The following is a 26,810-nucleotide window of genomic DNA, read 5'->3' on the forward strand; positions in this document are numbered from 1 at the left end:
ATCAAATCATATAATTATATACTATAAAATTAAAACTAGCTCTTTCTGCTGCAGCTCATGATTTTGTAAGACACACAGCATTAAGAAAGTAGTATACAAATGACGTTTGGTTTGCATTTTTCAGTATACTGCCCAGAACCATTGTATTTATTTTCTTTACCAAATGTGCTAAAGAAGTTTCATGGTTAGCATATTTTCTAATCTTAACACAGAGGAAAATGGAAAGATTTTATGTTATGTGTGTGGGAACTACCTAAAAATACTGGAATTAGGTTTTAATTATTTCTGTTTCTTCTACTTCTAATTTGGGTGCATGCTCCTACTTCTGTTCAGCCGTGGGTTTTCCTGAAAGAAAGTTTATTAGCAATGAGATTATGAGAATTTCATCCTGCCCAAATTTACACTAATTTGGGGGATCTCTTGGAAATCATTACAATTATAAGGTCTTTTAAAAGACAGGAACAATAATCAAACTACGCTACTTGACATTTCAACTCAAGCCATCTTAAAGACACTGCCTTTAAGAATTACAAAACAGGGAGAAAAGTAGAGTTAGAATACATTAAGGCCAGAATGTATGCTTTCAAAATCCTTAGGACAAATGGCCATTAGATTCAATGTTCACAAAAAAAAAAAAAAAAAAAAAAAAAGACTCCATCTAGTCTGTTATGAAAGTAGGCAAATGTACATTTGTAAATGAGTAGTAAATTTTAAAATATTACTGAACCACCTGAATCGGTTCCTTTATTTGGTTTGGAATAATAACAGTTTTTGTCCTCGGGTGAGAGATGAGTTTATGATATAGATTGCCAATTTCAAAAGTACTGAATATGGTCCCTTTGAGAACCTCACAGGTCGCTACTGAGATAACCAGCTACATGTAGAGATATTACTAAAGAAGGGAAATCATGAGGTCCAATGAATGAAAGTAAGAGTCATTAAACTAATAAGTGAATTCACCAATTTCACTACCTGGAGTATAAGGAAATGGCAAAATAATCTTGAATTTACGATTTCTAAGTTCCTAAGAGGCCAACTAAGGAAACTACAATGTCAATGCACAGTATATTCTGAAATATGTAAAGGTGTATTTTATGAATAACAAAAAAAACACAACAAAAACATTTAAAAAGCAAAAACATTAAGGTCGTATTTAAAAAGCATCATTTAATTAAAAGCATTATTTAATTAAAAATATTGATCAAATTTTTCTTTTCCAAAAATTAAGAGGAAGAAAATATCACATTGTTTATATGATGGATATTTGGTACATGGCCTTTTCTTATAACAAATTCTCACCAAATAAAGTTCAGTGGGATCATTATCAACTCACACAACTTTATTACTTGCAAATACCCAAAAATGTCAGGAAGACGAAAACACAACAAAATATTTCTCCTCATTGACTCTCCTTTATCCTATTCCAGAGGACAGTACATTATTTTTACCTAAAATATTAACTTATCATATGTATTTGAAATTCATGAAATATTGGAACTTAGAAAATATGTTCTATAATATTACAAATGAATTTCTAGTATAACTGAAATTACAAAGATAAGAAAATTATGAATTATTGACTTCAACTTAATATCTTTTAGAGTGGTGTGTCATGTCATAGAGGTTCATCTTTTAGACTACTATCTAAATGAATATTCAATACTAATTACTACTATTTGTTGAACAATTAATTTTGCATAGTATATGATTTCTTCTTTTAGATTTGTATTTGAACTGATTTTTGCTCCTAACATGTCCAAAATAGTTTCTTAAGGAAATCCATTTAAAATCTTAAATATGCAAAGAAGCTTCATAAAATAGTTGTATCAAAGAGATTTATTTTTCCTTAATTTTGAAAATTTAAAACCCACAGAAAAGTTTAGAGGCTTGTACAGTAAACACATATATCCTTCAGCTACCAATTATTTACATTTTACCATATATTATACTCTCACTATTTCTCAATCCTTATGTTATTCTTTTTTTGTGTAGAACAAGGATCTAAGGAAAATTGACTCTTTGCTCCAGGTCATACATTCATTTTCCAAATTCCTCATCTTCAGCGATTGCTACATTGCTCTATGGAATAGCTCTTTAATATTCATGATCACTAATATTGGAGTTTGTAAATATAAAAAATCCTCAAAAAAATCCTCAAAATAAAGTCTCCATTTCCCAAAATGATTGTATTTATTAAAAGGCTACATTCTTCCTTAATAGTTTAATGGAATATATATTATTCTACAAAACAAAAATATTGCAATCATTTTATTATTATAAAATAAATATATTTGTATTACATACTCTCAGAATCTATTAAAATATATAGCATATTATTACATTACCATATATCAAATAATATATATTAGAATAAATATTAGCTTTGAAGTAAATATCTGCTAAATAAACTGTATAAGTAAATGAATGGAGAGTTAAAATATATTTCTAACAGTAAATTTTCAATAGTTTTCCCAAGTAGTAATTGTTTCTATATATATATATATATACATATATATATATATATATATATATTTGGTAGAACTACTAATAAAGAAAAGCACAATAAAAAGGTAAATATTAGTTATCATTACAATGTGCAAAATACCCTGATATATTTTGATATGAAGCAGGATGACAAGTATCATTAAAAATCTTGCTTTTGAGGGGCACCTGTGTGTCTAGGTCAGTTAAGGGCCTACTCTTGGTTTTGACTCAGGCCATGTATCGTGGTTGTGGAATGGAAGCTCATGAATGGGCTCTATAGTCAAGCAAGGAGTCTGCTAAATCTTCGTTCCGCCTCCCTCTGTCCCCCTCCCACACCTCCTGCTCATGTGTACTTGTGTATGTGCTCTCTTTCCTCTAAAATAAATGAATAAATCCTAAAAAGATAACAAAATAAATTAAAAATAGAAATAAAAATACTGCTTTGATCCTCAGAAACTTACGATCAAGTGAGGATGGCTTTATATAAGGCAGAACACATGGCCTATGGTAATCCTTGTTAGAAACCAATTCTCTATCAACTAAAAAATCAACATTCTCTATTTTTTTCTCTTTCTGATTTTCTTATCTCATACATGACATATATTCAAATTTTTAAGCCAAATATTTTTTATTTAAATTCAATTAATTAACATAGAGTATATTATTAGTTTCAGAGGTAGAGGTCAATGATTCATCAGTCTTATATAGTACCCAGTGCTCGTTACATAACATACCCTCTTTAATGTCCATCACTCAGTTTCCCCATCCCCCCAATCCCTTCCCCTCCAGCAACCCTCATTTTGTTTCCTATGATTAAGAGTCTCTTATGGGTTGTCTCCCTCTCTCATTTTGTTTTATTTTTCCCTCTTCCACTATGATCTTGTTTTGTTTCTTAAATTTCACATATGAGTGAGATCATATGATAATTATCTTTCTCTGATTGGCTTATTTTGCTTAGTATAATACTTCTAGTTCCATTCATATCAAATGGAAAGATTTCAATTTTTTGTTGACTGAGTAGTATTCCTTTGTATATTCATACCACATCTTCTTTACCAATTCATCTGTTAATGGACATCTGAGCTGTCTCCACAGTTTGGATATTGTGGACATTACTGCTATAAACATGGCAGTGCATGTGCATCTTTGGATCACTACATTTGTATCTTTGGGGTAATTATCCAGGAGTGCAATTGTTGGATCAAAGGGTATAATTTTCTGCTTTTTGAGGAACCTCCATACTGTCTTCCAGAGTTTTATTTTTTTAAGATTTTATTTATTAATTCATGAGAGACACAGAGAGAGAGAGAGAGAGGCAGAGATACAGGCAGAGTGAGAACAGGCTCCATGCAGGGAGCCAGACGCCGGACTCTATCCCGGGTCTCCAGGATCACAGCTTGGGCTGAAGACAGGTGCTAAACTGCTGAGCATCCAGGGATCCCCATGTCTTCCAGAGTTTTAGGCCAAAATCTTCCTTTCCTCCATAATCCAATCAATCCCCAAGCTCCTCCCAAGAATCAAATCTATCATTTCTTTTCACACCCACTTTATTTGAGTGGGTCATTACATACCCCCAACACTACCACCATAGCTTCTATTCTAGATTGCTGCAATAGCTTCAAAATTGGTCTTCCTAACACCCATGTGGCTCTCCCCAATTTTTTGTTTTTGTTTTTTTTTGTTTGTTTTTTACTAGTTATCTCACTATAAAGTGAATTTTGAACATGTAACTCTTTTACCCCAACTTACGACTTTGTGTCATTTGCCCTCTGGATAACATCCAAACTCCTTAAGATAATGTATAAAATTATCTTCACTTGCAGAATTCTTTATTTTAATCTTTCTGCTGCGTATGCCACAATTTTCAACCAAACATCAACTATGCTTTGGTCATAATTTTATTCCTCAAAATCATCTCACTTTCTCCCTTTCTTCAGTATCTTTCCATATGCAACTTATTCTACCTGAAGTACTATTTCAACTGGATTCCTTTACCTGCCCAAACTTTACCTACTTTGAACTTCAGACTAGACTGTCATTTAACCACAAAGCTTTCTGTGACCCTTTGAGATTGGGTCAAAATTATGATCCCTTTACTTCATCGATTATAGCCCATTTATATTGTATATTTATGTATAGATAATGACTTTTTCATATCCCCCCTGCCTCCAATTAGACTTAGTTTTAGAAGGACAATAATTGTTCTTATTTTAATGACAACTGGATAGAGTTAGCAAAGTACAAGAAATAAAGTTGCTTAATAAGTAGTGGTTGAGTGAATGAATAAAAGATAATTAAGTACTAAATTGAGGTGTAATTAATGTGATATGGATGGCAAGATTAAGAAAATTCCCTCTATGTGGAAAGAAGAAAGCTTTACAAAAGACTGTATCTGAGCTATACCTCAAGATGACAACAGCTCTTAGAGTTGAGAAAGGAGGGAAATAGAGTCCTGAGATAATGATTTGGTGTCCAAATCATGAACAGAAATGACATGTTCAAGTAGTATCAAAGCAGAGCATTCTTAATATTCAAAAACCATTACAAGTAAGGATATAAAAGCATCATTAATTATTAGCTTTAAGTCAATTATAAGGAATTATCATGATCATGCATATAATTGTGGAAAATTCAGGATCTTTTATTTATGATCTCTTATTCATAGTTTCTAAAGAATGACCAAACAAATATGAGTTCAAAGGTAAAGTCCAACATAAATTCTCTTCTCACTAATAAGCACGGTATATGTTTTACTATGTTGTCACTCTTGAATTTACAGAATAATAATATATAAAGAGCAGTTGAACAACTTACCCCTCCCCCTTTGAAAAGTTCTATACTAGGGGTAACTTTAACTGAAACCCTTCCAAATTTTATCGGAGAAAAAAAAAGACAGTGATGATGAATATGATATGCTCTTTTTATTTTCTTTCCAACAAAATTACCTTTATCAAGCTCCTTTGATATGCCAAGCATTTTACCAATATTTCCTTATTGCATTTCCTAACAATACAGTACAGTATATATTATTATCACCATTAGTTTGTTTAGATGATGGAGGTTCAAGGTAAATAAATAGGCAGCAAAGCAAAGACTGAATGGCCACAGTTTTGAAACCAAATTGAAACCATGCTCCCCCTATTACACCATACTGTAACCTAATAAGAACTGACTGCAGATCAAAAGTTATTAAGATTTTTGCTGCCATTTAATTAAATGCTCTTGAACAAACTAAAATTTTAAAATTGAGAATAAGGGCACCTGGGTGGCTAGGTTTGTTAAGCATCTGACTCTGGATTTCGGCTTAGATTGTGATCTCAGAGTCCTGGGATTGAGGCCCTCATCTGGCTTCACACCAACTTGAAACCTACTTAAGAGTCTCTCTTCCTCTCTTCTGCCCCTCCCTTTCCCACCTTAAAAAACATTATCAAATATATAATAAAATAAAGTGGAAAATATAAATAATAGAAAATTAAAATAAAAGTTAAAATGGGAAGTTTTTTCTCAGTCTATTATATGCAAGTTATCTGAGTATTATGGGGCTTCATAATATAAGTTTTTATATTAAAGATTTTCAAAGCCTATCTGCTTCATCTAATTTAATTTTTTTAAAGATTTTATTTATTTATTCATAGAGACACAGAGAGAGAGAGGGGCAGAGGAACAGGCAGAGGGAGAAGCAGGCTTCATGCAGGGAGCCCAATGTGGGACTGGATCCAGGGTCCCCAGGATCACACCCCAGGCTGCAGGCGGCGCTAAACCACTGCACCACTGGGGCTGCCCCTAATTTAATTTTTCAATGAAGGTTGTAGTTTAATCAACTAAATGTGATTCATCTTCATGTATTTAAAAATATGTACCTTTAAACTAAAAAAAATCAGAAAACAACTTTTTTCAGATTATATGTATTATTTAATGGGATAAGAAGTATAATCATAGTCAGAGTGATTTAATTTACCTATGTGCTCTTCAGAGAAATGGCAAAATTAATCCAATAGGCTTAATGACTCAATCTTATTATGAATTGCTTTATAGTATTACAAAAGAAAAAAATATATCCAACACACAAAAACAGAATTGGTTCTCAAAATATGAAACATAATAAAATTTCCATAGAATGAGATGATTTAAATATTTTGCTGAAATGCAATCATAAATTTTTAATTAATGTCAGCTTTCTTATGTTCTCAAAAATCCAGATAATGATAAGAATATGAAGATCATTTTTATCAAGTGGCATTTTAAGGAATAATAGTGTGAAAATTCAAGAGTACAACAAAATATATATATTTTATAGTATTATTTGGCAGAAAAGATCCCTAGGTATGAGGAAAGTCATTTTAAAGGCATTGCTTTTCTAAAGTAGCAAATTCAAGTATTAATTTGGTGTACATATTTTAAGATATATGGATAATGTAATCATTATCTTCCTATATACATATACATTTGGATTCTTATCTTTGAATATTCGTGACCTATATATCGTATATAGTCAGTTTAATAAAAGAATAAGAGCTCCATTATGCAATGATTTACATCATTGCTTTAGTAATGTTGTATTAATTTATGGCATTAGTTAAATATTACTTATATTCTAGAATTCTAGACTTCAAATGACCTTAAATTGTTCTCACTTAATCTAGACATTGTTTATTTAAAGGTAATGAATTTTTAAATAGCCTAACAGAGTAGAATTAGGCATTTTATTAAATAAAATGTCAAGAAATTCATCAAGATATAAAATCTTGCATATGTTATATAATGTGTGCCATTTTCTATATAAATAAGCAGAATTTTGCCATTCTTTCTTCTGTACTCCACCAGAAGCATAGAGAAATGATTGTTTTACCTTTGTGCACGTGTTGAAATGAACAGTAATGTGTAGAAATGAGGAAAAAAGTCATTCTGACTTTTAGCCATGCAATTTGTCACTGGGCATACCTGGAAATTATACCAAAAGTTTTTTTTTTTTTTTCTTATGCACTGATAATTATTTCAATTTTCCTCAAAAACCTAAAACAAATTTATAAAAAGACAAAAAATGTTTTGATAATCCCTAAAGTAGAAGAAATACCATATAACTCTAGGCATTATCCAATCAGGAACTTAAATAAAGATTGGAATACATTCTTGTTTGAAACAGCAATTCCTCTTGAACTTTAAAATGTCCTGGTGGGTTAATAACTACCCTAAATCCTTTTGAATATGTTAGTTTGAAAATTATTAAAATAACTATCAACTAGATGGATTTCCACAATATGCTACTATTATCCTTTTTAACCCCTTTGTTCATAGGACCAGCTTATAAAGGACTTCCTGGCAGGGATTATGTTTTAGTAATCCCTGTAGCCCCATATTTAACAAACTGTCATGTAGATGGTAAATTTTTGAAACATGCACTGAATTGAATTTCTTTTTTTTTTTTTTCTTTCATTCATGGACTGTTTCATTATGTCTGCCTAAACTAGCAAGAGATTGCCATTATATTCATCTGTTAGGAGTGTTTTATTATTATACTTTTTCACTTTTCTGCTTTGTTGTTTCTTTTTCTATTTTTTTTTAAATACCTGAGCTTATTTGTTTTACTTTTTTATTTTTTTTAAAAGATGTTATTTATTTATTCATGAGAGACACAGAGAGAGAGGCCCAGACACAGGCAGAAGGAGAAGCAGGATCCATGCAGGGAGCCCGACATGGGACTCGATCCGGGGTCTCCAGGATCACACCCTGGACTGAGGGCAGCGCTAAACAGCTGAGCCACTGAGGCTGCCCAAGCTTATTTGTTTTGAATCATGTTGTAGAAGTTAAGATTATCCTGAGAAGTAAATTTTTCCAGTGATTTAACTCTGCTAAACCTATACTCCAAAGGGTCTTTCTCATTATTTATTTTAGCTGATCAGGCAATACAGTGCCTGTGAATTACAGCTTTAAGTGTTTTCCATCTTAATGAGGGTCAGTATTCCTCTGAGGAGTATATACTGCAGAGGGAACTAATCTCCTCTTGATCCTGTCAATACAATCTTGTCCTACCAATAAAGAGAAGTTAAATGATACTACCTAATGGTACAGCTGATTAGAAAAAATGAAGACAAAAATGAGTTCCAGTCCTTAATTCTGTCCAGCATATAGGGGATATAATTCTTAAAAGTCCAAAGTTCAAGAGTCACTTGGGTTATCTTTATATTTTAAACATAAAATATCTTGGTGTTCCAACATAAGTGATTATCTACCAAAATATTTTGGTAAGATTCAGATTGTACTTAATTTTAATTCATAAGGAAAGTAGAAAGTAAAGAATAAAGTTCAGATGCAAGATATTTAAAATAGCATATTTAGATTGCAAAATCTAATTTTAAAGTTAAGTATGAGAAATGCTTCTGAAATTTATTATAATCAGTATCTTTGATTACCAAAACAGCAAAACAGAAGACAGTTTAAAGATATTTTTTTTCCAAAAAAGACATACAGATGGCCAACATACACATGAAAAGATATTCAACATCACTAATCATCAGGGAAATGAAAATCAAACCCACAATTAGATAGTACCTCATATTTGTCAGAATAGCTAGACTCAAGAAGATAAGAAATAACAAGTGATGGCCAAAAAATAGAAATAAAGGAACTCTCTTGCACTGTTGATGAGAATGCAAATTGGTGCAGTCATTGTGGAAAACAGTATGGAAACTCCACAAAAGTTTAAAAATAGAAATACCATATGGTCCAGTAATTCCACTACAGAGTATTTACCCAAAGAGAATAAGAGCACTCATTTGAAAATATATATGCATCCTATGTCTATTGCAACATTATTTTTTAAAAATATTTTATTTATTTATTTGAGAGAGAGATAGCATAGGGGAAGGGGATGGCAGTGGGAGAGGGAGAAGCAGAGTCCCGCCTGAGCAAGGAGGCCAATGGGGGGCTTGATCCAGGACCCTGGGGTTATGACCTGAGACAAAGGCAAGTGCTTAACTAACTGAGCTACCCAGGAGCCCCTACTGCAGCATTATTTACAATAATCAGATATGCGAGCAAGCCAAGTGCCCATCAGTAGATGAATGGATAAAGAAAACAATGGAATATTAAAGCCAAGTGTCCACCAGTAGATGAATGGATAAAGAAAACAATGGACTATTACACAGTCATAAAAAGAACAATATCTTCCCATTTATGGCAATGTGGATGGACCTAGAGGATATTATGCTGAATGAAATAAGTCAGACTGAGAAAGACAAATATCATAGTATTTCACTTATATGCAGAACTTTAAAAAGGTTTCAAACAAAAGGGCAGAAAAACAGATCCACAAATACAGAAAACTGATAATTGAGGTGGGAGTGGGTGATGGGTGAAACAGAGGAGATATAGGCTTCAGACTATGGAATGAATAAGTCTCAGGGATGAAGAGAACAGCATAGAGGATATAGTCAAAGGTAAAATAAATAAATAATTTGAAAATAAAGAACAAATAATCTACATTTACATACAGTACTGGAATGAAAATAATGGTTACAGACATCTGTATTTAATATGATCACTATAACTAGGAATAAGATTCTGCTTTTTCTGGTATAATCTGATAATAAAAGCATCCTGGTTTGTAGGAGAAAAAAACAATTCTTGTCAGTAAAAGAATTTTGTCACATACATGCAAATTTAAAGAGAATTAAGGAAATAATTTTTTAAAAAGGACAATGTGCAAGTACTAGGCAAATAAAGAGACAATAAACATTTTGCACCTTCCTTTATGGATAATGACTTCAGTCACAATTTTGTAAAGTTTTAGAAATGCTTTAAAATTTTTTTTTCTTAGGGACTCCCGGGTGTCTCAGCAGTTTACACCTGCCTTCATTCAGCCCAGGGTGTGATCCTGGAGTCGTGGGATCAGGTCCCACATCGGGCTCCCTGCATGGAGCCTGCTTCTCCCTCTGCACCTCTCTCTATATATCTTTCATGAATAAATAAAATATTTAAAGAAAAAAAAATTCTTAATAATGATCCTGGGTAAAAGCTAAAACTATAATACTAACTTACTCAGTAAAGTCATTTATACTGATGTAAAGACTAATATATTTTAAGAATTAAACATAATGCTGGGCTGAAGTGTAGAAATGCTGGAGGTTGGAACCAAATGGACAATAAATCTCTTGTTCTATATAGGACCAAAACTTACCTTGGAGTTTACTAGGGCTACAAGGTGAAAAGGGCTATTTAATTAGAAGTTATTATATGGGGAAATACAAATAGGAGTGTACTTTCTAAAGTCACAGATAAAGTCCAGTAAAACTATTAAAGTTTTTTTTTTTTTTTAAGGTCCTGATTGTTAGGCTACAGGAATTTTTTTTTTAATTTCAAAATAATAATCTCCAGGTACTTTTCATTCATTTGTAAGGAAATAAAAGTATTCAAATGTTCTTAACCTAGGAGTGTATGGTTATAAATATTGTCAGCAGACTCCTAAACTTGTCTTCTAGTCTTGATTACAGGTATCATTAAATTCACAGGATAATCCTTGTAATTATTTGATAGTTCCTATGATAATGTAATAATCACTGCAATTCCAGTACAAGCAACATGAGGCAGGGGTTTTCATCTGTTTTATTTACTAATGCATCCATAGCACTAACAAAATAATCAGGCACAGACAAGGCCCTAATAATAAGAAAATTAAATTTGCAAATTATTTTAATGTTAAACTTTTTTGTTGTTGTTCCTTTTAGTTACTAAAAACAAAATATATAACCCATTGAAAATGTTTCCATTAAAAATTAACTTTTAAGGGCAGCCCGGTGGCTCAGTGGTTTAGCACCGCCTTCAGCCCAGGGCCTGATCCTGGAGACCCGAGATCAACCCCCATGTCGGGCTCCTTGCACGGAGCCTACTTCTTCCTCTGCCTGTGTCTCGGCCTCTCTCTCTCTCTCTCTCTCTCTCTGTCTGTCTCTCATGAATAAATAAAATCCTTTAAAAAATAAAAATAAAAAAATAAACTAACATTTAAAAACACAACAAAAATAAATAAATCATGATAAAATGTCAACTAAGTCATTACCCTGAATATTTTTATGGTTTTATTTGCACAACTGGTTCCTACATTTCTCATTAATAAATATCCTCTAAAACTCTGGATAGAAAATTAATTATTTATTTGACCTATCTGTATACTGAGGAATATAACAGCCTTTTTCTCTCAAAGAGAATTATATTAGTAGTATCAAAATAATTGGACATGTGTGAAAATAAAATCAGTGGCCAAGCATTAAGTTTGCCTTGATGGATTAATTAAAACAAAATGTACTACAAACAGCAAAATACTATAAGCCTCTTATGCACAATTGTTATATCTTTTCATTGTTATATTGCCAAGGTTTACCCCAGTGCACACCACTGATTATACATACATTCAATAAATAGTTTTTAAAAAGAACCAAAGGTAGCAACAAAAAGGTCATCTACAATAAGCAAACCAATTCAGCATCAAATAGTTAAATTCTTCTCTACTGTTCTCCAGTGCCCTCTGAACCATATCTAAGAAAGCATGTCACAACTCTCCATTTTCTAATGGAAGAATGCACATCTTACTCATTTGCAAAAGATGCAGGGATGGACAATGTTTTCACATGGTAGGTAGCCAGTCTTGTATTGCCTGATATTGGTAATATATTCTAGCTTGCCTAAGCTCTTCTCTAACAATATTTTATTTTTCCCCAACATACAATTTTGAAAACATCTAATATTCTCAAGGACCATTCTTGTCATTATATTACTTTAACTTTCAAAATAGCTCAAATTGTCTTCTAACTTAGAAAGTTATAATGAATTTAAGATACTAAATTTCAAAAGAAAAGCAAAGTAAGGGGAGCCTGGGTGGCTCAGTTAGTTGGATGTCTGACTTCTGATATTGGCTCAGGTTGTGATATGCGGGGGTCTTGAGATGGAGCCCCATGTCAGGCTCTGTGCTGAGTGGGGAGCCTGCTTCAGAATCCCTCTCTCCCTCTCCATCTTCCTCTGTTCATGCTTTCTCTCTGTCTCTCTAAAATAAGTAAACAAATCTTTAAATATAAATAAATCTACATGAAAAATAATTTATATTCTTGAAGAGAGTTTTTATATTTTAATAAAGCCAGATTTTAAAGGATATTATAAGCAAGCATAAATGAGACATCACTATGTCCCACATATAGACACTATTGAGTGTTAGCTAGACCCAGCATATCATGTACACACTATCAGTAATTTTTAAAATCATGTTGTTTGAACTTGTCAGGAATTGCCTTCTAAATAATAATCATATGAATCAATGTTATGGGAATTACCCAAGACCAAAATTTGGTAATAAATAAATTTTAATGAACAGTTAATAGTTGTCTAGTTTCAAATCCCGAGTAAATACATTGTCATCTTCAGTTTAGACCTCTATAGATCTGTATCTAAAATAGGGTAAAGCATGATAAGTTTTTATCACTTTTCTGACAAAAGAATAATGTAGAGCTGGATAAAACTCTTGTTTACCTCGCTGACTCAATGTTATTGATGAGAAAGAAATATATTTAATAGTTAATCACAAAAAAAAAAAAAGTTAATCACAGCTATTTATATGAAGGTGCTGATTCTTACCCTAAATCAGAATTGATCTTCTTAAATAGTAGTTGTCAAGGATAGGCTTAAAAAGTAATAATGATATGAGTGATCTTTCATATTCATTCTGACCTATCTTTGTATGATTGTAAAATATCTGCATTTCATGGATGGATGACAGATACAAATGAAAACCTGCGAGAGTTCAGAGAGGAAACGTGGATGCCTGGTTACTTTTCCCATGGTTTTGTCACTATTCAAAAATAGACAAAATATAAAGATAGCTATACATTTAAATTTGTCAAGGGGCCCCTGGGTGGCTCAATCAGTTGATTGCCATACTCTTGATTTTGGCTCAGGTCACGATCTCAGGGTGGTAGGATCAAGCCCTGTGAGGGGCTCTGCAACCAGCAAGGTGTCTGCTTGGCATTTTCTCTCTCCTTTTCTAAAACAATAATGATAATGATAATAGTAATAATAATAATAATAAGTAAAAAATAAAGTGTCAATAATCTGTCTTTGATCTAAAAGTTCTCAAATAAGGAGTGATATATTACAAAAATCTGTGTGTTGGGGGAAAAGAGGCTTATAAATCCATAAGCTACATCTCCACTCAAAGGGGAGAAAGATGCTTAAAACAAGTATGTTAATCAAAAAAGAAGTTTTAAATTTAATTTTACAAGATATGTGGAGTGCCTCTTATGAAATTGCTCAGGAGTCCCTTTTCCTTAGCTGAAATTTTAAGTTTCAATTTTAAGTTTTCAATTCACTTCTCTTAAGTCACAATGTAAAAATGATAATGTTTTGGGGTAATTGTTGAAACTTCCTAAGTATGAAAGAGTACATCTTACAAATTGGAAAACACATATCCTATAATAATTGCTTTTTTCAAGAAAATTTTTGAATTAAAATCAACAAGTTCTTTAAAAACTCCATTTGGAGTGAAATTAGTAAAAAGGAACAACAAAAAAAAAATACTTTCTAGTTGTTACTGTTATTGATTAGTAATTGGCAGATTCTTTTTATTCTATTTTGGAAACTTTTAGTCTGCCACATTATTCCATAGGATAATCTCCCAAACACTGCTTACCACTTTTATAAAATGTACTTCACTTTGTATATTAGTGACAGGTCTGAATGAATAATCAAGATTTCAATTACTGTAAACTTGAGTCACTCAATGTAAATGTTTTGTGTAAGCTACGCACACAAAAGCTATTTATTAATCTTTGGTATTTTATAAGAAAGTGTTGAGAAAAGCATGAGTTAATTACCTATCACTTTTTACAACTTTGTTGCAATATTTATTTCACCACTAATGATTTTCTTCTAAATAGTTAAATTGTGTTTATTATTTTTTGTGTGTGTGTGTTTATTATTATTTAACAGGTGTTGACTTCTGAAAAATACTGTTCTATCATCTATGTACATATAAAGGGCTGATTTTTCAAACCATCTGAAATGTTACCATACTAAGGACATGAAAGACACTTAAATGTATTGTCTACTGTAGGACTTCCTGATTGAATTAGTTTTGTTCTATATTTACTTTACAACAGAAGAAGCTTCTGCACACAGCATTAAATCCCATATCTGAAAGCAGTTAAGAAAACCTTGTTTCTTAAAAGGATATGCCTATCAAAGATATTATAGGTTACAAAGAACACATTATACATAACATATGTGATTCTGTAATATGATACTTTATTGAACCTATGCTTCAATTTTTAAATTTATATGTTGGTTTAATATAATCATTTTCCCAAACTATCTTGCATTTGTGGACATCATCTGGAATGTTTTAAAGAAAATGTTTTCCAGTTGGGAGGATGAGTGTTTAATGAATCTATAAAGTAGCACTGTGCTTATATTCTGGCCACTATTTGACACTGGAAATCTAAAATGCATGCCTACTCAGTTCTGCTCTTCCCAAGGCAAAATTGTTTTTTAATAGTACAATATTCTAGAGATAGCTTTTAAAATTAACAAAATGCAAGACTCCAGAAAAGTTAATAAAAAACAGCTCAATCTTGATGAGGTTGGCTGATATTCACAGAAATCAGGAAGACTAAGTCTATCTATAAGTATTCTTTCACAATAATTCTATAATGGAATTTAAATGAAACACACCATTATGAGACAATAATTCTTATATAGCAGAGAGCTACAATACATTTGAATGTAATGTTCACATATTTATTAATTTAATCAATAAATGAGTATTTTATAGATCTAATTTGCTGGAACTATAACATGGTAAGTTCTTTATTAGCTATTAAAGGAAATTTGTTATGCTTTGGGTGCTTTCAAAGACATATACATCTGAGTAAATTAGGTATAAGCATTAAAACAAACACTCCTAAAATATTAATTATAAATAAAAATAGGTCACACTGAGGATAAACACCAATTTAACTGTAAATTTAAGAACAAATAAAAATTGTGAGAAATTGTAAATTGTGTTTAAGAGACAACAAGGAATATGGAAAAGTAAGAATCTATAAGACTTTTTAATTTTTTAGGAGGCATGTCATCTTTCCACACCTGAACTTATTCTTTCTTGGTTAAAAATAAACATTTTAAAAATCAACACATTTGTTTGTTTCATGATAACTACCTAGGAATCCGGTCAACTCATTAAAAATATGTTAAGTTTATCTATCAATATTAGGGGAAAAGAAATTGGTTAGAGATTCGTAATTGGGTTTATTTCAATTATAGAGCATCAACTAGTTATTCATGATTTGTTATTTCGAATACAAAATTGAGAAATAGCCCAGAACTGTATTCATGAATACTTTATTTCATATATTAAGTACCGAAAAGTGGATTCATAGTTTATGAAATCATTATCTATGGAGACTCATCAAACATGTCCCGAAATGATAGTAATGAAAGCTTTAAAATGGTATTGATAAGGATATTTGATGATCAGTAAAAAATGGTTTGAGTGGCCATTTGATATCACTTAAAAAAATAAAAAGAAAGACAGGGAAGGAAGAAAAAAAGAAATTAAGAATAACTTCCAGATATATTTTCAGTAGAAAGGTCATTAGTGTTCATGATAGAATTTCATTTTAGAGAATACTTTTTTCCTACACTAGAATAAATGTTATTATCCTATCCCCTTCTTTTAACAATCCATTAGCAATCAATAATATTCAAACAAATTATTTTTCTTTTGTTTTTCTTTAGAACTTACAAATTGTAGATATTAACATCACAAAACCACATAGCCTTGAATGAAGTAACTGCTCAGTTACATTCCTAAATTCCTAGATGAAAATATCCAAGTAGTTGCTAAATTAAAACACCAACAATGCTAGATGTTTCCTAATTAATTCTGGTAAACTTAATATTAGTTTATAAATGATGTTTGAAATTAAAACTGGTATTTTTTTAGTTTCTCCATTTTTCGAAGTTGCTACACGGGAATATTTTTATCTTGTTTCAATTAAACTGACAGGAATCATCAGGCTTCAAAAAAAAAAAAAAAAAAAAAAAAAAGGAATCATCAGGTTAATAATATAAATTTGCTAAGAAACCATACTTTCCTTTCACTAAATGACCCTGAAAAGTTAATCAAGAATAACTATTTTTATTAATGTGACTTGTGTCAGAAGTCCATTAAAGCCAAAGTAAACATAATGTAATTAAAAACTAATGTGCCTCAAGGAATGTATTCTTGAACTTTTGTTTTTTAGCTACACAGTATCAAAACAAAAAGAAAATATGATTTATACTCATTAGACACCATGGCACCATAAACCAAAAATATTTGATACTAATATTTTTTTTAAAAAGTTGTCAACATCCTTACTTTTTCATGGAAAGAACTTTATCAAAAACAAAACAAAAAAAACGTAAATGTATTTTTCAAAATGCATTTTGTCTTCATTGCATGTTTGTCTGTTTAAAGCATCATCTCTTATTTATCTATGACAACATTACAAAGCAGACATTATTTTCCCCAAGTGAGAGTTAAGGAAAATAAATGAAGAGTGGTCAAGAAATTTCAATAGGATTGTATTTAGGAAATAGAACTAGAAGTGACATTGAGGAAGGAATCCTAAACCCATCTTACTCTATGTTTCACGATAGCCCACTACTGGGTATAAAGAGAAAAATGTTAAGAATCTTAGAAGTCTATCTCATTAGTCATAAGTCAAAATCATAATACCAAATAGCTTTTGTGATATTTTTTCATGAAAGATAAATTTGTGCTCAACATGCCACAGATTGGTGTTATGTTCCTGTTTGCATCTGAACTTCAAACTCATACTCAATTTTCTAGATTACAAAAATTATAGACACTTATTCAAGTCTGTAACTGCTCATTTTAGAGGTAATACGAAAAAAAGTAAAAAAAACAGGGAATATAGGAAACTAAAGCATAGGTTGATAATAAGGTATCAAAGTTTTGAAGTCCTACCAGTTAAGTTCTTTGCACTTGTAGAGAAAAACACAGAGGCACTATTCTGAAAAGACATTCCATTTTTATTTAAAGAACATACAAATCTAGTAGTAAGGTTAATTTTATATATGCATGTGTATATATAGTATACACACACACACACACACACACACATACTCACTAACACACTTTAAGAATCCGAAAGGTTTCTTCCTACTTAGGTTTGATTTACTTAATTATAATATATTAATCATTTTGCATGAAGAAAATCAAGATCTACTGTATTTTATTTAAAAAATTTACATTTCCATTATAATGTTGAGTTTAGGAAAATATTTCATGAGAGGCTAGAATTACATATTATCTGATTAAATGATAAATGAAATCAATCATATTTGCATCGTGTCTATTTCATTTGGAAAACATTACTAAAGCAATGTAGATTAAATAAATACTTTCTCCACCCAACTAAAAGTGGGTGCGCGTGCACACACACACACAAACACACACACATAAAATGAGCATGTTCACTACAATAACATTCCAGAAGGTAAGATGCAAAAGAATTGAGGAATTGACACTCATTGACAAATTGCTTTCTCCAGTGGAGTAAAAACTACCTCTTGCCTCAAACTCCTTTTAAGAAAAGCACTGTAACTTCACAATTTTATGACCCAAAGTTTCAATTATCTTTCTTATATCTTCAAGATGTTATCAGTGAGCCTTACAAGCAGAAAAATTATTGATCAGGGATCCACATCAATAAATGTAAGTACTAAAAATATTTCCCAGAGAAAATCGTAAAGAATACAATTTCTTAGAGAAGATAAAGTGTTAGAAATAAATGAAAATGTTTTAGGATCATGTTTTATTAAATTTTTGCTTCATTACATGGGGACTCCAGACTCCTTCAATATGTAGACAAAACATAACAAAACATTATCAATAATAATAATAAAACTTCACATACTCACGATGTGTGTTGTCATTTTAATTGAGTTTTTGTTTAACAGAAGAAATCTATTGGCTGGTACTATCATACATCTACAAAATTTAGAATTTAAAATAGCTTTAATTATGAGAGATTTACTATAATTTTCTAAATTTATTTTTTCAGTTTCCAACTGGTTTTCCAAGCCCAAAGATTTCTCTACTGGGGTCCTACATAACGTTGCCTTAGGGCAAGCTCTTTTCTTATCCTTTTTGAAAACCCAACCAACCCCCACCTCAATTTTTTTTTTTTGAAATTGGAAAATAATATGGCTATAACCCACTCAGCATTTTTCCCAAGTAGTCAGAATTAAATTTCTAGTTCAAAATGCCTTTTAATATTAAGGTCTGTGACCTTAACAAGAAGCACTATTTCAAGGCATTTCTGCAACTACTATTTTACATACTTCATTAGGGTTATGCATCCTTTCCTCCAACTCCGGACCCTCCCCATTTCTTCCTCTCACCTCTACCCAGTTTATGATTTTTGTAACATTGTTAAAGCATTCAAATGAATGCAAGTTAAACGTTTAAATGGATTTAAAGGTTTCACAAACGTGAATACTAAGAAGTTATGCATCCTAGCAGAACCATCTGAAAAGACACATATCCCATCGCTTGAAGCAGGGAAAAATTACCACAAGATGGGTCAAATACAGGTTATATGATTGTCAATAAAATATAGACATTCAATCCTTACCTGCTTAACTGCATGATGACAAACAAATCTAAACAGCATGCAAAAAGTCTCAGAATTCTGAATCATCTGTCTTCCAAGCTGCTGAGTTTAATACCCTGATGCTTTCTTCTTTGCTTCCATACATTTGACTGGCTAGAATATTTGTAAGCAATAGTAGGGTTATTTTGCAACCCCTGTCACCTCCTCCTCTCTTCAAGCCACTGGTGTGCATCTCACACAGCTCCAAGCAGGCATCTCATCTTCGGAGGGAGAGCCTCCCCAGCGTTTCCCGTACACATTCCCATTAGAAAGAGGTCCCTGCTCTAAAGGGCTGATCACGTTCTCGACCTGGTGCTGAGTAAAACACTCTCGGGTTCAACTCTTGGGGACTAGGAGCACAGCCATCAGAGAGACTTCAACTCTCTGCCGCTGCCTGGCTGCAGAACCAGCAGTAATCAGCGGCCAAGAAGCACCACCCCCTCTCGGGTGGACTCCGAGGGGAGCGCTCCCAGTCCCAGATCCTCCTACTTTCCACCCCACCTCCAGAAAAAAAAAAAAAAAGGAAAACGGAAAAATAAAAAGCCCAACTTGCAAGTGGGTCTCATAGAAGCCAAACGGCTCCCAACCTCATTCTTTAAGCTTTAACTTCAACCTGACAGTCTCAGCTCCAAGTTGAAATCCAACTCTTGCCCCCACCCCACCCCCAAGCCCCCCCAGAATCCCGCGAGTCAGTGAAGGCAGACAGGGAACCACGGTCAGTAATACTTGAACCCGGAGCCTGAGCTGTCCCTTAGCAGGTGTGAGCCCAACTAAGCAGGGGCGGCGGGAGGGGGGGCGGGGGGGGTGAAGAGGGCGATTATGGCTTTTTATATAAAGCGGGCATGCTGAAAAGCCCTCATGCATTCGTCTGAGGTGCAGCTCATTAGAAAGAATAAATAAATAAATAAATAAATAAATAAATAAATAAATAAATAAATAAATACAAATATGCAAAAGGGCGTTGATAAGAGTCTAGAGCTCCCAAGCCCATCCTCTCGGACAGAATGAGAGGTTTTGCTCAAGTTTGGCCTGAGGCAGGCTGGAGATGGTGCGTCGGGCACGGCTGCACCCCCACCCCAGCCCAGCCCCCCAGCCCGGCGCGCTCCGCGCTCCCGGGGCTGCCGCTGCCCGCACCGAGCGGCGGGCGCCGCAGGGGCCGAGCTCGGAGCGGGCGGGGAGCGGGCGGGGAGCGGGCGGGGAGCCGGCAGGGAGCGGGCAGGGAGCGGGACAGGCCCCCACCGCGCCGCCCCCGCCCCGCCCCGCCCCGCCCCCGCCCCCAGCCCGCGGCCGCGCTGCAACCCCGCACCTCGCGGTCCGCGCTCCCGGCGCCCAGGTGGCTTAGGCGTTGCCGGGAGCTGCGGAGAAACCCCCGGGCACGGTCGCCTGTTGCTGGCCCTCTGCTTGGAGCGTCCTTGGCGGCGGAGCCTCTCAGACGTAAATGTCCCCCTGCCACCAGCCGGAGTTTCAGGCTAGAATACAGCAAAACGCACTTACCTAAGCCCCGTACGTCTGTGCTTTGCTGGAGTAGACTGGGTCAAGAGGAGAAGACCTGACTGCACTGAAAGTTGCGGGGTTTTTTTGGTCTTGCTTTTGGGGTTTTATCTCCCCCCCCCTCCTTCCACCCTTGCGCAATAGCAGCAGTCCTCCAAAGAGGGTATTTGAATTGAATTATGCTAAGCCCTCGCTTCTTCAACTAAAGTCACGGCGGCTGATGGCACTTGTCAGCCAGGACGACCAGACTAGGAAGGAGACCAGGTAGAAAGTAGTGACGGGCGAGGGGCGCCAAGCGGTGCGCACCGCAGGCTCAGCCCCGTTCCGACGGGCTGGGGGTGGGAGCCGAGGGGGGGAAGCCCTTGAATCCTGAGACGGGGGGTGGGGTGACGCTGCAGCTGGAGTACTTTCATGTCTGGAAGCTAAAAAGGGCTTTTGAATTTTAAAAAGCATTGCTTAGGTCTTCACGCCAGCCATCAGTAAGCACAGGGATAGTTCTTTCCCAGAAATTTAAAAAGAGGGAGAAGGAAAGGAAAAAATTAAAAAAAAAAAAAATGAAGGAAGAAAAGACTGAAGAAAGAAAGAAAAAGAAAGAAAGAAAGAGCTTAAACAATAGGTTCTCACCTCCATCCATCCCAATAAAGAGAAATGTTGTAGAAACCAGGAACTTGTTCTGATGGGGGCTGGGCGGGGGGGGGGGGGTGTCACAGAGAAAAACCTGAGTATGCATTAGAGATTACACTACACGCACGCAGGCTTGACATTTAATTTATACCGTGTCCTTGTCAATATGTGAAGTAAAAGCTAAGATTTAAATGTTCCTCAACATACCTACAGTTAAAGGGGAAGTGATGATCATAACTGTCAGTGAAGCCCATAAAAATGTTCATAAAAGCAAAAAAAAAAAAAAAAACCACTGAGGTATTAACATACTCATTAAGAATTGAGTCTGGGGGTTGAACAAGTGTGAAGAGTGAGGCAATTACATTTTTTCATATAAAGTCTGTCCCTGATTTTCAATTTATTAGAACCAAGATCATCAGTGCTTTTTTCGGATAGCTCTCCGCCTCTGAAATGAGCACTCTGTGTCCAATTAGCTGCTCACCAACTAAATTCACAAAATCAGAAATGTACTAAATAAGATGCCTGAATTGAAACACAATGCCCAAAATAACATGTTCGTGTGTGATTTGGGATGTTGTAAGAAAAAAATGGTGCACTTAAAACTCCCACTCTTCTTACCATAGAGTGGTTTTTAGTGCTTAGCGTCCTGCTAAATCCATAAAAATACACTTTACAAAAGTCCTCCTTCAGTCATGTAATTGCTTGCAATGAACAAATGCTGACCTGAACAACCTTCCGAAGATCAGGGACTAGTGAACTTTCTCAGACCCTGAAATTGTCAGAAGGTTTCTTTTAAGCTCACTCTTAGATAAACATATAAAATTTGACCTTTCAAATAGCACAAGAATGTGTGCCAAGAAGCATTAATTGGGGGGGTGGGGGATGGTTAATGTTTCCTATAACCTGTAATATAAATGAGGATAGACATAAATAATGTAAAAGGTGGTGGGGTAATTCATTACATGGGCTATATCTTAGTAGCACGATTGCAACTAATATACTAATTAATGAACAGTCACACAGATCTTCGACTTCTGAAAGTAACAAAAATATTTTTAAAAATGAGATATCGCTCAAACAAAGCTTATTAAAAATGACGCTAGCAATAAGTTTGCAATATAATATAAGGAGAAAAACTTACCAGAGGACATTTCAGGAAGCAAGATGACTGTGAGAAAAATATATCCAGGGTTCAAACAGATATTCCATGATCTTCCAAATCAAGGTAGTGATGAGCTGCAGGGTGGTGGAACTTTGAAAAAATCAGCAGTTCCTGGTGGCATGTAACCAACTAAAAAGCAGCTACACAGAAAGCCACGGAACCCCCAAGGAAAAGCAACAAAATGTGAAAGAGGTGCCTTTTATTGGGGAGGGTGGGATGGGGGGGCTTATTTGTAATGATCCTTAGGCAGACAAAGTGATCATTTACTGACTGTACATGCCCATACAGTGGGAGAAAATAGAAGCCGTGTAACCCCAGAGAACAGGAGGTGAAATACAGATAAATCTGCAAAGAGAAGTAAAAGGATGTGTTGAAGACAAGAGATAAAGAGAGAACTAGTGAGCAAGGCTGTAGTCATCCTGATAGATACAGCAGCAGGAATGATTTAGGCTGCTGGGAAGGATCCAATGAGAATTCAAGAGGGCACTGCCTCGGAAATCCTGCTCCCTTCTCCCCACTCGCAGTTCTTTAAGAGTTACCTGCGTTGAGAACATTATTATTAGGATTAATCGTATCCCATCAGTGCATTTCACTAGGATTTCCCTTGAACTCTCACTCGCAGCAACTGAGGGAGGCGCAGTAAGGAAGCCCAACACGACCCCCCCACACACACCCCACCACCCCCAAATAAGCCACTGTGGTCACTTTAGGAGGAGCAGACAGCAGCGACTGGCACTGGGGGTAGAGACCGGAGGGCTGCAGATGGGCCGAGGCCGCGTCGCCGCGCGCTTTCGGGGGCGCAGCGCGGAGGCTTAGGCGGGGGGCCCGGCGCCCGCCCGGGTGGCGGCTGCGGCGGCGGCAGGAGCCTCCCGGAGCCCGGCTTCCCGCAGAATTCTGCAGCCCGCGCCTCGAGGCAATCACGTCCCCCCGAGAGCTCCGCTCCAAGCGCCTCGCTTTAGAAGCTGGAGCTTTGGAGGTTCTGGGGACCGTCCCCGGGGGAGCGGGGGCCAGGCTGGGCGGCTGTCGCGTCCCCTCGGGCTCCTGCTCGGTTACCCGGGGAGAGAACGCCAGAAATGGCTTTGCGGCCGAATGCATCCTCTTGCCGTGTTCCTGTCCCGACACGGCCCACGCGATCGCCTGATCGATCGGGTAAGAAGAGCTTTATTCCTTCTCCTGTTTCCCCTCCACGGTCCCATCCCGTCTCCCAAGCCCAAACCCGAAACCCCAATCCGCGGGTCTCCCTCTCCACGCCCCCACCCCCCATCTCATTCAATTGAAGAACTTCCCTTTCCTCTTTGAAATCGACTTCCCCCAGGGGACTGCCTGTGCGACCGAGGGGCTGGTAATTCTCTTTTTAGATGATTTATATTTTGGCAGTGAAACGATTCCCCCCTCGCCACCCTCGGGACCCTCCTTAGGGGGGACCCCCCTCCCCGTGGGTTCACCCTCCGAGCTCGGATCTGGATGAAGAGCGCTGTGGGAGTCTTTTGCCCTCTGCTCTATCTTCCTCCGGACCCTGAAGCTGGAGCATTACCCGCCTCCCTCTCTCTCTCTTTTTAGAAATAGGAGGGAAAGGCAGAGTGGAAATTGATTTCTTGCAGAGACTGAGGCGCCGAATGATAGAGGGAATAAACATTTGCCCTGGATAAAAATGTTCTTGGTAAGTAATCTTATTTTCTACGGTTGAAAAGGAAACACATTGCTTCTCATTGCCCCATCCCCCACTCCATTCATTTATTTGCTCTCTGTATGTAAATCACGAGCTGGGTCAGTGGAAATCTTCTTTTCCTCTTTCCTAGGAGAATAGCAGCATGTAAGGGTGAATTTGAACTAGGGGGCTTTTAAGAAGAAAATGTGAAGGCTTTAAGGCTCTTCATTTCTCACATTCAAAACCTACACACAGGTAAAGCTGATTCCTGCTTGCATGCTGCAAGAGTATTTAAATACCTCCTTTATTTCCTAGTGTCTTTTCTTTCTTTCTGAAAATAGAATGATTTCGGGTAGTAGCCCCATGTCCAAGGTTTTCATATACCTTGGTCATGTTCTAAAATTCCATTGCAGAGATGTGAATGTGTATTAAGCTAAAGCTTAATGAGTAAGCTTTAAACTAAAGGCAAGTTAGAGCCATGGTACCCCTTACCGATGTGTACATCTTTGTCCCAATTCTTGTACCAGATACAAATTATCAGCTTCCAAGATAGCCATTTGCATGTTGTGGTGATACCTATAAATTCAGAAAGCCCTCTGGTTTTCATGAGTCTATAGCACCCCCAGCCTGCATTTGCTTATTATGTGACGAGTGTAAAAGTGGGAGGAAGCCAAACAGCCCTGGATTGTGTTTACATCATATGTCACTAAGTGTACAGAATAATACATCTTGCAAATTGTGTGAAATTGGTTTATTAAGCATCAGCTGACCATTCTGGATACGAAAAACCAAAGGAGACTTGCTTGAAGAGACATCATTGCAATTTTGAGTCATAGAATATATTTTATGGGTGTAATATCTGTATTATTTTTTCTTCCATTGTTGTTATACCTTATACTGTACACCCCTTATGCCCAACTTTAATGATAAAGAAAAAGCTAACTTGAACAAAATTTATTCCTGATACAAATAGGATGGCCTTAACTTCATCCAAAATATCTATTAAAATTCCATTGATAAGAATAGAGTTCATTTCAGATCATCAATTTTCTAGAATTCTATTAGGAAATCCCAGAAGAGAGATAGCCAAGTGTAATATTTCAACAGCAAGGCAAATTGTGCATGTGCTCAATCAAGTATCCATAGTCTTTATTACTATCAAAATTGTCCAGGGAAAAAAATTTCATGTGTGTTTAACTTTTTTTTTTCTTTCTCTCCTTAGGCTGTGTTCCAACCCTAATAAGGACCTGCAGTAGAAGTTTTTCTTCAGTCATCTAATGTTACCCAAAAGATTACTTGTGTGTTATATCTCTTTTTACACATGCTGACAAATGTTGGTAGGGGGATCTGAGATCCACACAAGGAGGATGAATGCTCTGAATTACATTTGTTACAAATTCAACCTTAACAATTGTGATATACAGATATACAATCTTCATAAGCTGCCTAAACCTACTTACCTAAATTGCTATTCAAAGAAATACAGTAATTTGTTGAAGACCCAACCTAAGTTAGGAAATGTAACATTTGTGAAATAAATGTAAGGTTGTTGTTCTTTTAAATATTTGAAGAATAAAAAGCTCAGGATGATATTGACTTTGTGACCCATGGTTCCCTAACTTTAACATATTTTATAGCACTTAAAATTTGTTAAACTCTGTAAGTATCTGAGCGTTATATTAAATCATATGATAAAATTTGATGAACCTCAAAATAGAACCATAGGTTTTTATATCTCTTAGTTAGCTCCTACCTGGTTTGTACTTAGACCCATCTCAAAAATTACACATTTTATTTTATACTGAGTCTGTCCTTTACTGAATAATCTCAAGGTACATCTACAGTTGGTATTTTAGCACATTCTATATTACTGGTAAGGTCTTTGGTTTGCCTTTCTGGCTCCTTCTTGTGGGTGTATAAGAACCACTTAATATATTTCTTACCTATTAATTCACTAACGTCTAATCCAAAATCAATGTCCAAGGCATTTGTATTTGAGAAATTGTGAATCTATTTGTGACTAAAAATGACAATGTGCTTTAGGTTGTTTTAACCTCAAATTTATACTATATATAAAGATGTAATTTATTTCAATTACATTTATGTTAAATTATATTTTTAAAAATTAATTAAATATCAAATACATTTATATTAATTAAAAAGTAATATAACGTATTACTATAAAAATGTAGTAATAAGAGTAAATTAAAACTTTCTTGCATACAAAGTGAATCAGTCATACATCGTACACATGTGATGCATATATAATTTCCCTCATTAGAATATTGAAATTTATTCATTTTAGTATCTGCTATATGTTTATTTTGGCTTTATATATATATTTCTCTTTGAAAACGTCTTAAGTGTCTTAAATATTTAAGTGTGAAAACATTTTCATGTCTCACTCCATAATATGAATATGCTGCTAAATAAGCTGAGCCAATATATTTGAATCTCAAAATAATTATAGTAGTCCCCTGCCTTATCCACAGAGGATACAGTCCAAGACCCCCAGAAGATGCCTGAAACTACGAATAGTACAGAACCCTAATTATACTGTTTTTTCCAAAACATACATACTTTAATTTATATATTAGGCACAGTAAAATTTTAACCATATCAAAAAATAGAACAATTATAAAAATATGCTGTAATAAAAGTTATGTGAACGTGTCTCTCAAAATACTTATTGGACCATACT

General features: G+C 35.0%; 1 protein-coding gene and 1 long non-coding RNA gene across 5 annotated transcripts in view; one reads left to right on the forward strand and one right to left on the reverse strand.

The window, feature by feature from the left end:
* BRINP3 (BMP/retinoic acid inducible neural specific 3) overlaps window positions 1–22,634 on the reverse strand; it is a 384,981-nt gene extending 362,347 nt beyond the window's left edge. The window contains exon 1 of one of the 4 annotated variants that reach the window (XM_041773285.1): window positions 22,441–22,634. The gene's annotated coding sequence lies outside the window, so the exon portion shown is untranslated. Of the gene's footprint in view, window positions 1–18,446; window positions 18,514–19,166; window positions 19,234–20,678; window positions 20,765–22,440 lie in introns of those variants that run through there. The other 3 variants (XM_041773288.1, XM_041773287.1, XM_041773289.1) reach the window with 3 other exon arrangements.
* A 1,119-nt stretch (window positions 22,635–23,753) lies between these two features.
* Window positions 23,754–25,645, forward strand: LOC121472157. The gene is made up of 4 exons (XR_005982785.1): window positions 23,754–23,803; window positions 24,022–24,121; window positions 24,261–24,364; window positions 25,332–25,645. It is a non-coding gene; the product is annotated as an uncharacterized LOC121472157 (long non-coding RNA).
* The last annotated feature ends 1,165 nt before the right edge of the window (window positions 25,646–26,810 follow it).

Source organism: Vulpes lagopus, chromosome 11 (genome assembly GCF_018345385.1).
Source record: "Vulpes lagopus strain Blue_001 chromosome 11, ASM1834538v1, whole genome shotgun sequence".
NCBI lineage: Eukaryota > Metazoa > Chordata > Mammalia > Carnivora > Canidae > Vulpes > Vulpes lagopus.